The following is a 15,795-nucleotide window of genomic DNA, read 5'->3' as shown; positions in this document are numbered from 1 at the left end:
GCTGCAGCCTCTCTCCATCACAGCAAAACTGTCACATATTGCATTGATTCAAATATATACCCTCCAAAGACACAGCCTCATGTTGCAGCAGGGGAAGTTTAGATTGGAAATTAGGAAAAATTTCTTCCCTCAAAGAGTTGTTCAGCCCTGGCATAGGCTGCCCAGGGCAGGGGTGGAGTCACTATCCCTAAAGGGGTTTTAAAAGCCATGTAGATGCGGCACTTTGGAACATGGTTTAAGTGGTAGGCTTGGCAGTACTGAGTTAATGGTTGAACTCAATGATCTAAGAGGGCTTTTCCAACCTAAATGATTCCATGATTTTCAGCCTCCCATGGAAAAGCCATGTACATTAGGAGGAAACATACAAATCAAAATAGATCATGAACCAGGGAGAAGATTTCCCAAACCACTTTTTCTCCAATACAGGGAGAAAAGCCACTTTGAACTTGCAGCAGCCTGGGCTAAAAAGCAAAGGCATTCAAAGGGCAGGGAGGGCTGCCAGGGGACATAACAGGCAGGAGCATTTATATAATCTCCAAATGTCAGAGACCCTCTCTCTTTCCTCCTGCATTAACCTTTTACCTTTAAGCATCCTCTTCCCAGACACGACCCTTCACAAGAGCACTGGCCCTCTCTAGCAGGTCATTGCTTTGAGGGGCAGGGCTGTTCACAGCAATCAGCTCTTGCTCAAGAGTCAGGAAGTGCACAGCTGAGGAGGAGAACTGCCAAGAAAACATTTCAATAGTGTTTCTGTTTTGTGGGACTCACAGTTTGCATTTGTTCCCCTTTTCCCCTGTGTGAAAAAAAATGTGTTGCAATGACTCTCGGAGAAAGGGAATGACATGTGGGTCTCTGGCACCTTCCTGCTGAGTTCTTTCTGTGAAAGAGCCTGACCCTTCCTGGGGGCGAGGTTCATGCCGATGGTGCATGTGATAGGAGGGGAACATCTGCACCAAGATGGCCTCCTTGCATGCAAGAACCACCCACAAAGTGTCTTTTCCCATCACCTTCCCCGAACACTGGCTCCCAAAGTCCATTTGGTGTCGTGGCTACTTGCAAGCGTCTATTCGTTATACAAGATTTGTCCCCACCACACATCTTAAAAACAACAACTACTTATTCCAGTCATAAAAATCAAGTCAAAGCACACTTGTAACATGATGATCTGATAACTGAAGGGTTACAAATGTTCAAAAGCCAGTGTTTAAACCCAGGCAAAATTCAGGATTAGTAATAATAAAATATTCATGACTTGCATGGAGTGGATGAAAGATGGTCAGTGCTGTGGTTATCATTTTGCCAGAGCTAAGCCTCCAGCTGCATGAAGTGATCCCTGGCTGCAAACCAAGCAGAGAAGCTGGGGGACAGCAGAGATACCAAGGCATCTCCAACCATATCAGGCATTTATTCGGACCTGAAACGAATGAAGAAATTCAACAGCTTACAACTTAGACAGGAATTTTCTCAAAAACAATGCCAAAAGAATTTCCCCCTGACATCTACTAGCTGCTCAAAACAGAGATAGTGTGGCAGGAGAAAACAAGCTGTGCTATAACCAAGAAGATTAATTGCAAATGCAATAATATCCAGGCCTTCTGATGAAATATTTTACAGTATATTGCCCTCAAGAGAGTGGTTCTTTTTTACTGATTTATTTTAACCTCCACATTACACAGATATGTTATATATGTCTTCAGAGATGCCTTGGTGTTATTTGCCCCCTGACAGCAAATAATAAACTCTTTCTTGGCTATATATGTATATAACATTTCCAAGGAAACCCTTGACATGACTACGAAAATATCAAGGACAATTAAGACACATGGCACTCATACCCCTATGGGAATGCACTTGAGCTCTGCTCCAGGACTCAGCATGAGAAACTCTGGTTCAAATAGAGGAACAACAGCCTTAGAGGCAGTAATTATTAAAGGTCTCCTGGTTAAAGACCCTCTGGGGTCTCTCTATTATTTTAATAATGGTTCAGGTCAACTTTACTGCTTCCAGCGGAGCCTGGTACCACAAAGGTGGAAGGGCTCCTCTCAAGGGAAGGCAGTCAGGACATCTCAGCTGCCCATTTCTTTTCAGAGGGGAGAAAGGGGGTGTTGGTCAGACATCTTTGGGAGTCCAGGTGAACTTGATGTCTCTCTTGTAGCCCAAATTTTTAGTCTCACTGGATGGAGGGATATCATGGACAGAGGTTCCTGGGAGATGGATGTCAGCATGGGGCTCCTATGATTAAAACATGGTTAAGAGGATTCAGGCAATGTGGGGAGATTTCCAGCCATCTAATCTGCCAGCCCGGATGGCTTGCTTTGTCCCTGTCCCTATCCCTGTCCTCTGTAATCCGCCGTAATTAATAAGGCAGCCCTTTTCCCTCATTATGGTTGTATCAGCTTTGCTGCATTTCAGCAGTGCCCGCGACTTCAACCACAGAGTCTGGCTGAGCCCCCTCCCCTTGTCACACTCAAGAGAGAGGCCACTTGGAACAGGTGAAGTGAGAGAGGTGACCAGATCCTGCTAATTGCACATTAACAGACCCACAGCATCCATTGACATCAGAGGAAAGAGGCTGACTTCCCCTGGGCCCCAGAGCTGTGGCACACACGAGAGGGTGTCGGTAGAATGCCCAGCATGGCTCCCCAGCCGATGCTTTCTGTCACTGCTTTGTTACAAACAAAAAATCCATCCATCTTAACTCCACTGGTATTTGCAGGGTGCTGGTATCAGTGCTCCTGCCATTCAGGGTCCCACCACACCTCTGAAGGTTTCTCTACACCAGCTCACCATGAACCTGCTCTTCCTCTCCCTTGCAGTCTCCTCATCCTACCCATACAGCAAAACTCCTCTTTAAATACTTTGATAACCATCAGAGCACCTTAACATTAGGGTGTCACCCCATCTGACCCTGACTCCATAGCCGATTTCTCTTGTTGCTGTTACTCTTGGCACAACGGCACAGGAGTCCCACATTAGCCCTTTCTGCCACGGGATTGTGAAGTAGATCTTGGCAGACAAGTGGCTTTCAGCCAATTGAAGCCTGATTCTGAACATTCACCTTCTCCATTCAGCCCCTCAAGGGACCCAAACCCCACATGGAGGAAGAAATTAATTTCTAAAAATCCTAGCAAGTAAGAATCGCACCAGGAGTTCTGGATGCACCAGAGCAGCCTGTGCTACATCATGAGGACCTCAGTTGTTACAGTAGCAGCTTGCATTGAGGTCTCACCTAAATTCAAAAGACCTGTATCTTATCATGAGCAAGTCTGGAGAAAATGGACCAAAGCAAAGTCCTGGTGGCCCAGAGGAACTGTGTGACTACAAGGGAGGCAACAACACCTACAGTTATGTGTTTGTCTTCTTATCCATAAGGTCTCTTCAGCTTCTGGGCACAAGTCTGCTGGCTCTCTGTTCACATGTAGTAGACAGCCATGGGTGAAGATAAACCTTCTGAGAAAATCATAAAGGTGACCTTGTGACTCTAGGTTTAGACTATTTCAAAAAAATGAGCACTTGGAGCTTTTCATGCCCCAAAGAGAATAACACACTTACATGGGTGTTGCATAGCAGACACCAGGCCCCTTTACCAACACTACAAAGCTGAAGGGCAGCTTGCACAGACCTCTGATGCCTTTTTTTTTGCCTCCCTCTTTCCAAGCCCTGTGGAGCTGGAACAGATCCCTGTAAAACCACTCTGGTTGGAGAGTTGTTGTCAGGTCATTTTCAAAAGTTACAACACTTTGCAAATTGTTCTTGCTGAAGGTTGTACAATAACACTGCCATTACTCAAAAAACCCATCCAAGTATATTATGTTAGACATAGGTCAGATCTCTTCACCCACAATATTCCATGGAAAAAAAAAAAAAAAGGAAGAAAATAAATTGTTCAACACGAGCTGGAGATGACAATGAAAAATTTACCCTTAATTATGTATATTTTTATGGAGAAAGGTTATCTATCCATCCATCATCACATACTAGTACGGGAAAGCGCCTGTGACTATTTAGATACGAGTATCTTGCATGTGTAGTTAAAGAGAAAAAATGCTCCTAGAGAGGCTGTCTCTACTTCTGCCCTCCTCTCTCTGTAGATGCCCATCAGACACATTGCATAAATATGCTGAAGCTGGTCACCTAACCTATTTTAATCATCTATATTAGGATGTAATGAGTAGGAGTGTCTGTTCTCTCCAGAAACAATGTCTTGGTTTGAAAAACAGGTGTCTGCCAAGGAAGGCAGGAGTCTCCCTTGAAATGAAAAAGAAAATGCAACCCCCTTCCCTCCTAATTATTATAATTTTGAAATTAAGGGGCTTTCAGGCAAAGGTATGAGGAATAGGAATAACAGTTCTTTACTATTTCTTATATATATATATATATATATATATATATGTATGTATGTATGATAAGGCAAACAAACAACAATAACTATGGCAGTAACAGCAAACAGAACCACAAACCCAGTGCCAGCCTCTCTCGGCTGTCAGGCCCTTTCCCCCTGGGTGCAGTTCCTCTCGCAGCCGGCAGGGGGCGCTGGTGGCTCCCGGTGAGCAGGGCAGGTGCGATGGCTCCTCTGTGGCTGCAGGGGGCGCTGTAGCGTGAGCTCGGGGAGCATGTGGCAATGGCGGCCTGGGATCCCAGGGAAGAGATGGAACAAAAGGCTTCACAAACCCCCTGGGCAGCCAATCCTGGTGTCCGGCTGGACTCTCCAGAACAGCAGGCTGGAACAGCAGGGACAAGCACAAATCCCGGGTGGCAGACGAGATGGGTCAAACTCCAGAGCTGCTGTGGGAAACCCTGGGAGGTCTTGGCAGGCAGGACATGCGGGAGCTACAGAGTAGTGAAGGCTCAAACACAGTGGTGGGGGCAGGGAAAGGCGGGTTTGGGAATCCCAGGGTTTCTCTGGTAGAAAGAAGGCAGCTGAAAGCAGAAAGCCTGCAGTGCTGACAAGATGGCAGCAGCCTTTCTCTCCTTCTGAACACAGAGCACACACCGCCCACACATCCAGGTGAAAGAGAGTAGCCTGTTGGACCACACCCTCAATGGCTAGGTCCTTTGTCCTTCCTAAGTACCCAGCAATTTGTCTCCCTGGCAACATATATGGGAGAAATTCCTCAAGAGGGAAAAAAACAGAAGGGGAACTCCCAAAACCCCAACAAACGATAAAGGGAGTCTCAAGCAATTAGTCCAGATGTAAAAAGCTCCATTACATGAGACCAATCCCATTTATACATCTTGTTTTCTCCATCTCTAAAGCAGAGATAATAAACCTGCCTTTGTGTCAAAAGCAGCTGAAGATCCTTGAGGGGAAAGGTAGCCATGATATTGGGACGTTATTAATGAAAAAAACACAATAAGGTTAACAACAAGGTCAGTAATGAGTTCATATAGAAAACTTGCAGTGGAATTGCAAAAAGCCAAGGTTGCCCTCAATTTGGAAAATCAAAGAATCATAGAATGATTTGGGCTGGAAGGGACCTTTAAAGGTCATCTAGTGCAACACCCTTGCAATGAGCAGGGACACCTTCAACTAGATCATGTCTGTAGTCTCCCCATAGCTCAAACCGGATTCTTCAGAAAGCATTGTTTTTCTTTCAGCAAATTTCAAGGGACACATTTAAGAAGAAAGGTGCTTTTTCCTAAGAGTCACCCAGTCAATATTTCACAACAGTTGTGTGACTACACTCACTGCAATTACCATATTTTTCTTCATTTTGGCAAGTTGAAGGCAATGAATACCACAAACCATACAAAAATTAGAGCGTTTCTCTTTTTAAATTCCATTTTGACAATTTTTTTCCCATTTATGTTCTCCCTTGCACCTCTGCTTGGACTCCTCAGCAACAATGAAATCCCTCACAGTGGAAGAGCAGCAGAGCCACCCCCAGAGTGGTTGTTTCTCCTGGGGCTCTTACACAGAGGACACTGCTTCCTGTCCAGCCCATGGGAAGTAGCTGGTGCTTCAAGTCCACACCAAACCAAGTTCCTGGGCTTGCAGCATAAGCACAAGGCTCTGGAAGGTGGCTGGGACAGGAAAAGCTGGGACCTGAGGCCTTGAACAGCTGGGAAAAGATCCAGCCCTTGGAAAACTACCAAGTTTGGCTGCAGAGGATGGAAGGTGTAAGAAGGAACCAGGGTCTGGACATGTCCCCACATGTGCCTCAACCTCTGGGTTGGAGCTAGGACATCTGAAAATACATACCTGTAAGTGCATGTGCCCTGTAACAGGGTAAGACATCCCTTCCTATGCCATTCCCTGAAGGACTCACCAATGAGCAGGGCATAGGCAGCCTCCATGGAACAACAGTGGTTGGGATGTTCCTGAAGATACCATGAGACCCCACAAAACTCATGATAATTGCAATAGACTTATTCTATCATTAGGGCAGGGAAACACCAGTGCTTAGAAATCTGTCTGCTTTGCATCCACACTTTGCATCAGTTCCTGCCCACTTTCAGTGTGTCAAAGTCTCCACAAGGGGCTCTGCAAACCTGCAGCCTTGGATCGAGTGAAGTTTTGCCACCTCTCTGGGTCAGGTCAGAATCACACCCCAGGTCTTCAGAGGAGTTTCTAAATTTTCACGAAGTTCCACAGCATTAATTTCCTCTCAATCAGTTTTTCCCTCTTCGCTGATTAGTCCTTTCTGCCTTTAATATATTTCCAGGCTCTGCAGCCTCATAAAACTTCGTGGGGGAACTTTTCTGCTTGGTTGGTGTGAGCAGGAAATTACTATCATTTTTCACTTCTTCAGCCCGAGAAGGTGTTTACTGAGCCTGTCATCAGAGGGCAGTTGCATGTTGGCCCTTCCAGCGCCATCCCCAGAGAGGTGTCAGCACCAGCAGCCAATGCAGGAAAGAATCCAAGCTCTTTATTTTGTCTGGCCTAGGAAGGAAATCTGGGCATTTCAGCAACACAACATCTCCAGACAATCCCTCATCAGCATCTCAGCAGGGTAGTGAAGGCTGGAGAAAAACTTCCTGGCCTCCACCAAAGGTTAGCAGCAACCCAAATGCTCATGTTTATGGACATAACACACCCTGCCCCACTACAGCTGATTGAGTATGAGCACCCACATCCCTGGAATACCTCCATGCTTTGACACCTCTCTGATGGTGCCCCTGAGAAGGACTCCTGAAGACACCTCTGTGTGGGAAGACTTAACAGACAGGAACTTTGTGGCAGAGCACAAATACAAGTGAAGGACTTGCAAATGTCCACCAGGCTTTGTCTTCTTCCTTCATTTTGATTAAGAGCTGGCTGGAAATGAACCCAGGTGTGCCCAGGTGGGCAAGAAGGCCGAGGGCACCTGGCCTGTACCAGCAATAGTGTGGCAGCAGGACCACAGCAGTGACCTGTTCCAGGCACTGCTGAGGCACCTCCAGTCCTGCGGGCAGTTCTGGGCCCCTCCCAACAAGAAGGACAGCGAGGGGCTGAAGTATGTCCAGAGAAGGGGACGGAGCTGGGGAAGAGGCTGCAGCACCAAGAGTGGCTGAGGGAGCTGGTGGGGCTCAGGCTGGAGAAAAGGAGGCTCACTCTTCACAACTCCCTGATGGGAGGGTATAGCCAGGTGGAGGTCAGGCTCTTCTCCCAGGGAACAAGGGACAGAACAAGAGAAAACAGCCTCAAGTTGTGCCAAGAGAGGTTTAGGATGGATATTGGGAAAACTCCTTCCCTGAAAAGATGGTCCAGCCCTGGCAAAAGCTGCCTGGGGCAGTGGTAGAGTCCTCATCCCTGGATGTGGCATTTGGGGACATAGGTTAATGGTGACCTTGGTAGTTCGTTGGGGATTAGTTGGACTCAATGATCTTAGAGGGCTTTTACAATCTTAATAATTCTATGATTCACCATTTAAGAGGAATAATGAAAAGCAAAAGACCAACGTTTGGTGAAGAGCTTCCTCCTCCTCTTGCTAAGTGCATAGTTTTTGGGGCTTGTGGGTGGAAAGACAGGGGTTGGAAGATGCAGTTCTTAGGAAAAGCTGCAGCATGTGTTGAACAGCTGGGAAAAGGTCTGTTCTCCTTGGCTGTACAGTAGTTCCTCATGGGACATTCCTTTGTATTTTATTCAGGAAAGCCTTCAAGCCTCTACCTGATGAACTGCACCCTTTCTGTGTGGCAGAAAGAGTTTGCAAAGCTCAGTTATTCACACTAGTTGATGGGGGCAGAGTCTTGTCTGTCCTTGCCTGCAGAGCTGTGGTCTAAGGTTTAGACCCCATCCCTGGTGTTGCATGGGATTGTTCAATTCAAGATGTAAAAACTCACATGTGCCCTGGTTGAATTCGGTAAAGTTCCTGTCAGCCCACTAATACCATCCCTGCCTGGCTCTGTGGGGTCCCGCATGCACCCACAGAAGCACAGGACGGAAGAGGGACCGCACGCGGGCGAAAAGCCCGCCACAGCTTCCACGTGGCGTTCACCATTTTGTTTGAGGGGAATGGAGGCAGGAGAATTAAAAATAAAGGCAGCAGCTGGGTTTGCGGTACCGATTCTGCTGCCACTGTGATCTTGGAGCAAATTTAAAGTGGAAGAAACCGGGGAAATGGGTACAGGGAAGAGGTTTGGGGTAGGACCTGGGGTGGCCTGGCCAGCACAACCATAGACAGGGAACAAAGGAGATCGGGAGAGGGCAGGCAGACGGTAGTGGACCTGTGCACTCTGGCAGAATCTTATCTCCTGGTTTCCCTTGAAGCAGGGCAGAGGGATCAGGGATGCAGGGAGAGGAAAGCGGTAAAGGGTTTTTTAAACTGGGGTTAACATTTCCCAACTGTTTTACTATCAATAGCTTTTGCTAGCTTGTAAAGCAAATAACCTTTTCCAGACATAAACAACCATAGCACAAAGTGTTTTAAATACTCAACTAACCACTGCTGAAACAACCACTAAACAAAATGTTTTAAATCTTCCTTTGTATAATGAAAATTCTCACAAACAAGGACTCTTAGAACTGGGAGAAAGGCTTCTCACAGGAGATGAGAAAACTCTGCCCCCATCTGCCTTTCTTCCCAACCCTCAAGATAAAAGGAAATTAACAAAAGAGGACACAAAAGTGACCCATATTACCTTAGAGGGTCAAATAAAAGTCTCGAGGGTGGTCCACCCACTTTAGACCAGTCTTCTCTTTCCCCAGAAGGTTGTTGGCTTCCCTTCCGAGACCCCTGATAGAACTCAGAGGTTTCTTCGGGGGAAATGGCTGCTCAAGAGGCAACTTGATTCCAGCGGCGAAGCTGTGCTGAAGTCGCTCTCAGAGACGGTCCAAGGCCATCCACATTCAGGCGCCATTTAATACCATCCCTGCCCGGCTCCATGGGTTCCCACGTGCACCCACAGATGCACGGGTGGGTTCAGTATTACAGTCAGTAGCAAAGAGTCAAGAAGGGCATTTGCATGCGTTCCGGCAGGAGCATTTATTGCTTCTACGCTGTCCAAGGTTGCAGAGGCAAATACGAACATTATCCCGAATCTCACAGTTTTATCCAGGGGTGGGGAAAAGGCAGGACAAGGGAACGGGGATCAATGGAGAAGCTCTGGGGGAGTGACGAGGAGTAGAGGCTAACGGCCAACAGGGGAATCCAAACTGGGACAGATTAACATAACAGAACAAGCATCCCAGGAGAAGCCCCTTTGGCCACCCCAACACAAAGTGGCTCCTGTGGTACTAGGGACCTGTCTTACTGAGAACTCTCTGTCCCGTGTAATGTATGTTCACCAGCCACCACATCCCATTTCTCAGGCCTGCCCAGGGCCCTCTTCTGAGTACCAGCCTTGATCTCCAGTCCATTGGCCACTTCCCTACCTAAGTCTACTGCCATCCACAAGCTTTCTGCAAGCAAACTTCATCCAGGTGATCAATGAAGACACTCACTAATGCCAGCATTGATTACTGGGGAATACCACTAGTTACTGGCTAGTTAGACTTTGCACCACTTACCATAACCATCTGGGATGTTTACACCAGAACTAGTTACTTGTGGCTCACATCGTTGTGGTGAGAACCAGAATCGCAAAATAATTGAGGTTGGACGGACCTCTGGAAGTTGCAGTCCAACCTCTGGTCACCGTGAGATCACAGCTCTTTCAAATCAGGTTGCTCAACCCTAACTTTATTCTGCAAGTTCACTGCCTTACTCTGACACAAAATGCTGCATCTCTCCCTGCTTTAATTCAGAGAGCAAACTGTGATCTCCATAGCAAAGTGCGGTAGATCACCCCACACCTCCCAGCCCAGAGCTGTGAAGGCAGGGAAAGACAAACCAGGTGCTCTGTAGCTAAATCTGCTGTTCAATCAGGTTGCTCCAGTGTTCCTGGGTTGCGCAGTAATGTTACCCTCTTTCATATCTAAATTCTTCCCATGTGCACATGCACAGCTGTAACAATAAAGCACAAAGGCTGCAGGTGCTCCATGCGTTATTTTAATGGTCTAATGACCTCTGCAGCCTGACAGATTGATATTCCAGGAGATGTGAGGATTTCTGATATTTAAACAAAATAGGAGAACAATCCTAGGGCTGTTCCAGTGCCTGAATTCAAGGGCAGCCTCCAAACACTGAGCCAGGGCTGCAAAAACTCTCATTCAGCAAGATACTTGAAAAGGATTTCATAAAGGAACTGAAATACAGAGAACATCTTTCTCCTCACTAATTTACGGATTCATCATTTCCTCAGTCATCTACATCTTCTTTGACATTTAGACTTCAAGCTCTTTGGGGCAGAGGTTACTTTTACTCTGTTCATATATGCTGAAGTTGCCAAAAAACAAACTTGATATAACCTTTCCATTTGAAGAAAAACATCCTAGAATCACAGAATGATTTGGTGGAAGGGACCTTAGAGCTCATCTTGCTCCAACACCCCTGCTATGGTGTTGGAAGTAAGGATTTTTCCCTTTTTTTTCCCTTTCTCTCAGGGAATTTTCTCCCATTTGTTGCCTAAGAGATGATAATGAGGATACTTAAGAAAGACAAAAGAAGTGGCCAAGATGGGGGAAAGGGGTGCAGCTGGCTGTACTCTCTTAGATGGGGGGCTTTCTCTTGGGAAAGGCAGAGATATCGAGGCTTCTTGCTCTCTCTTGCTCTTGGGACCGGTCAGGCTGATGCCACTGCGGGGGAGAATTCACTGCCACCACAGAGTTCAGCCCTTTACTGCTTCTCCTATTGTGGGTGAGCCTTTGCTGGTAAGAGCGGCCATTGTACTGGGACCTTTTCAACATCCGACCTCACTGGGAAGGACCCTCACCATCTGGTTGGGTGCCCCAGCGGAAAAGCCGGGACCCTGACCCCCTCCCCACTCCAGAGGGAGCATCTCCCACTGCTTGTGGCAGCTGCCTGCAGCAGCCCATCTGCCACCGCCCAGCCCCGATGTTTCCTGTTGCTGCTTCGGGCTTTTTGCTACACTTTAACCTGACACCCTGGGCCCACCTCCACCTGGACATCCTGTAGTTTCTGGCACAGCTCAGGAGTCTTCACTACACTTTGTTTTCCACCCCAGATGTGCCCGCCTCTGCTATTCCAGACTGCTGCTCCGAGGTTTCCTGCTGCAGTCCATTCTGCTTCCCGAGTAGCCCTGAGACCAGCTGCCCCCCATGAGTTTGGAAAGGGAGCCCCTTCTCTCTCTTTCTCCTGCCGCCCTTAACCATGTGGAGAGAGGTGGCCGATCTCACTCCACAGCGCCCCCTTCAGGCGCGGGGAACCATCACACCCACCCTGCCCGGCCGGGAGCCACCAGCGCCCCCTGCCGGCTGTGAGGGGAACTGCACGGAAGGGGAAAGGGCCCGACAGCTGAGAGAGGCTGGCACTGGGTTCCTGGTTCTGTTGGTTGTTGCTGCTGGTGGTGCTGTTTGTTTGCCTTGTTATAGATATACCTATATATATATTCTAGTAAGGAACTGTTATTTCTTTTCCCATTTCTTTACCTGAAAGCTGTGTAATTTCAAAGTTATAATAATTTGGAGAGAAAGGGGTCACATTTTCCATTCCAAGGGAGATTCCCACCATCCTTGGCAAACACCTGTCTTCAAACCAAGACACATGGGCAGGGACACCTTCTACTAAATCAGGTTACTCAGAGTTCCATCCAGGAGCACTCCTTCAGATATATCTGTGTGAAGAAAAGCAGAGGAACCAGAGGATGGTGTCTCCTAGGTTAGTTGAGTGGATGTTGCTCAGCTCAGACCTCTCTGTTCAGGAAGTCCCCTCTTCTTGGGGTTCTGACCTCAGAGGGACTCAAGCACTGTACAACACACTCAGCCTGTACAAACTTACAGAAATTTCCAGAAAGTCATTGCAAATCACCCATGTTTCACCATAGAGGGCCATGCTGCAGACTGTAAATCCCTGACCTAAACCCTTCAGACATGTTTGGCTTCAAAAAAATCTGAAGCTGATCCTGCTTCCCTGCCTGGTTTGAGGAAAGCAATGTGGCATCTCTCTTTCCCCATCACCACCAGCAACAAACAGACCAGTTTCTGGGAGGACTTGGATGGTTGTAAGGAATAACACCCAACCATTGTGCAATTAACGTAAGAATTAGAACCCACAACCCAACAAAATTACCTCGTCTCCTGTAATTTGTGCAGGATGCTTCAGTCTCTGGCTTTCCAGGAGTCTTCCAGCTTTCTCACCTGTACTTCAGCACTTGCAGGAAGGTTTGATGTGCACAACCCAACAACTATGAAGACACTGGCATGGGTTGCCCGGAGAAGCTGGGGCTGCCCCATCCCTGGAAGTGTTCCAGGCCAGGTTGGATGGGGCTTGGAGCAACCAGGTCTGGCAGAAGGTTGGAACTAGATGAGCTTTAAGGTCCCTTCCAACCCAAACCCTTCTGCAGTTCTATGATTCTAAGCATTTCCAAGTGTTTCTAGCTCTCCTATCCTTCAGAATAAGAAAACAAAGGCATCACTGATGAAAAAAACTTGAAAACTATCAGACTTTGTCTCCTGATTTCTACCCATGCATTGCCTGCCTCAGGATTTGTAGGCTAGTTTGGGGGAGCCATCCGAGTTGTGAAGTAACAGTGTGATCCTGAAGAAAGAAGGAAAACTAATCTTCTAGGAAAAATGCAACCTGTAGGTCTGGCTAAGGAGGAAGCTTTGTAGAAATGGCTCCACATGTGCTGCTCCTCACAAGTTGTTTCTATTGCTGATGGGGAAAACTAAAGCTTATACAGCAAGACATCCTATTCCAAGATGTACCAAAGAATGGGACCCTATGCTCACTTCTCTTCCTTGAATCTAACTGGAGCTCAAAACAATCATTTAAACTGCACTTCAAACATCTCTGCTCTTTCCCTTCAGCCTTCATATCCTCACCCAACCTCAGGAGATCACTGCTGGGATACTCATCTCACACAGCTCATGGCAAAAGGTAGATCGGTTGCTCAACATCCCAAACACTGCTAGAAGAGAACTCTTAGAGCAAATCCCCACACCCAAGCCCTAGAGTTTGTCCATGCAACTACTACCCTGCTAAGTGGGTGTTGCAACTCCCATCTTCTCAGGAGAGAAGCTCACAAGGACAGAAGATCACTCTTCATGACTTTGGTGACTTTCGCAGCTAATAATTTCCAGATGTTAAACTACCCTTCTCAAGCACCACTCCTATCTGTCTTCCCAGCTTGCTCCCATGCTGCTGAGAATGGGGGACAAGCACCACTCATGCCTTCCCTCATTTGGAAACCAGCCCTGAGAGCAGCTCAGCACCAAGGACCCATGATGCTTTATAGACTTCTTGATACTAGCCAGGCCATGCCCTGAGAAAAACTCAGTGCCGGCTCCTTGTAAATCCAGACAGGCACCTTTTTGACTCTTGTGCTAGAATTTCCTGGCAGGCAAGGAGATGGGGGCAGCCAGGAAAGGAAAGTTTCAAAGTATTAACCCCAAAGCATCCTCAGCCTCAAAAAAGTGTCAAAGAAGAAGCATGTGGTTGACCTGAACTATTTGTAAACTGAGACTCACTGGAAACATTATGAAACTGAACCAAATTCCTGTTTCTAACCCATCCCTCTCCCCACAGCCTGTCACCTGAGCAGTGTGTCATCAGCCAGCATCCTTGGCACTGACTTCCCCAGGATCAGGGTCTAAGCTGTTGCTAAGTGCACAAACTGCACCCCTCAGATGAAAAGTAGGTCCTGGATTCCCAAAACTGCCTGAAAGGTGGTCCTCAGGGACATGAAGGTGTTAGTGTATGGTAGACACAAAGAGAAAGCTTGGCTGATCCTGTTCTTCCCTGCAAAGGGCTCCAAGTATTTTGCCAAGGAGCATCATGGGGTGGACATTTACCCTCATGTTTTCACCTCTACAGCAAAAGTGAAGGCAGCCACTGAAAGCAATGTGCTGATTGCATGGGAGGGATGCTCCCCAGAACCAGAAACCCTGGAAGGCTGGAGCTAACCTCAACAGCTGGATTTCCACCTAGGCTGAGATGTGCAGGAGAGGGAGGAACCCAGCACTCAGATCACTGCCACCCTTTGGAACACCAGATCTCCCAGTTCAGCTCAACTTCTCCTCAGAGATGAGCAGCAGCTCCTTGGGCAGCAAGTGCCACTCAGGAGAAACCTTCACAGCCTCACTTCAGATGAGTACAGAGGGTTCTGAACCATCCCTGCTTCAGCAAAAGTGATAGCTGTAATAGCAACTGGACATCACACCAAGCCATGGGGACCAGGAATCCCATGCTCCCTTCCTGGCAGTGGCAGCCTCTTTCTCTCACTTAGTTGGAGAAGAAGGAAGGACACAGAGGCAGGGAGAAGGAACCATTTGGGAATGTATGAGTCCTAGAAATGTGAAATTTTAAGACCTAGATCTATTCTGAGTCACCAGAAACAGTCTGAACCAGCAAGGTCTATGACTTCAGGTTGAGCAGGTTTCTGTCCCTTCCTTTAGGGCATTTTCAGAGATCAAACTTTGCAGGACTTTCTCACCTATGGATTCATTCCTTGCAAACCCCCACAGCAGCCTCTGCTCTCCAAATCCTAGGGAAAGTTGACATGTGGCCACCAGGAAGAGGCCCATCCCCTTCTAGATGACCAGGCAGCTCCTGGAGGAGTGAGGCTCAGCTCAGCTGCTGCTTTTAGACACTCCTGCCACAAAAACATGAGCCTGTAGGAAAAGCACTTGTGTAATTTGTTACAAAAAAAAGCTACCAAGAGCAGCAGGCAGGAGCATGCAGCAAGGAATTGTTTCCAGGTCTGGTGGTTAAGAGCTGATCGCATGGCTGATACTCCATACAGGTCCCATGCTGCAGAAGGATGTTACCAGGTTTGTTCTTGTGCTGCTCCTGCAAATGATAATCCTACTTTTAACACATGTTCTCATGGGAGCCATACAGGATGCTACACTTCCAGTGACTAGCAAATTACTTGGGTTTAAGATGTGTAAAATTTAAAAACCACCGAGAGAGGAAAGAGCAGGAACTTTTTCCCAATTTTTAAAATTGAATTCTTTGGGAATTAAGGATACATATGACTTGGATGAACAAAAACATGGAGCTGGAAAGGAATTCAGGAGCCTGAGTAGACCACCCTCAGTTGCTGAGACAGGACGGGACATCTCTCAGGGTGTCTACAGCTTGGAGTCTGCTGGACTGGAGAACAGCTTTTGTGGAAAGAATATGGGACAATGAACAGAAACCATGTTGTGGGTGGTGGTGGCAGGAGTGGAGCCAGTAGGACAAGGGAAGTAATTCCTTCTCTCCATTTGGCGCTTGCCAAATGGGGCACTAGGCCCAGTTTGGGCTCCGCAGTACCAGGTAAATGGTGAGAGAACACAGCGAAGCCATCAAGCTGGTTGGAACTGGAGCCCAG

General features: G+C 47.4%; 1 long non-coding RNA gene across 1 annotated transcript in view; it reads left to right on the top strand.

Annotated features, from left to right (window-relative positions):
- Positions 1–4,776: 4,776 nt before the first annotated feature.
- Positions 4,777–15,795, top strand: part of LOC121661245 — a 34,820-nt gene continuing 23,801 nt past the window's right edge. Inside the window, exons 1-2 of the long non-coding RNA XR_006014894.1 lie at positions 4,777–4,787; positions 7,425–7,436. This is a non-coding gene — a long non-coding RNA (uncharacterized LOC121661245). The remainder of the gene's footprint in view (positions 4,788–7,424; positions 7,437–15,795) is intronic.

Source organism: Corvus kubaryi, unplaced genomic scaffold (assembly GCF_017639235.1).
Source record: "Corvus kubaryi isolate FWS band 111438036 unplaced genomic scaffold, C.kubaryi_AGA036_p1.0 37127, whole genome shotgun sequence".
NCBI lineage: Eukaryota > Metazoa > Chordata > Aves > Passeriformes > Corvidae > Corvus > Corvus kubaryi.
This window is presented reverse-complemented; position numbering and strand designations above follow the sequence as displayed.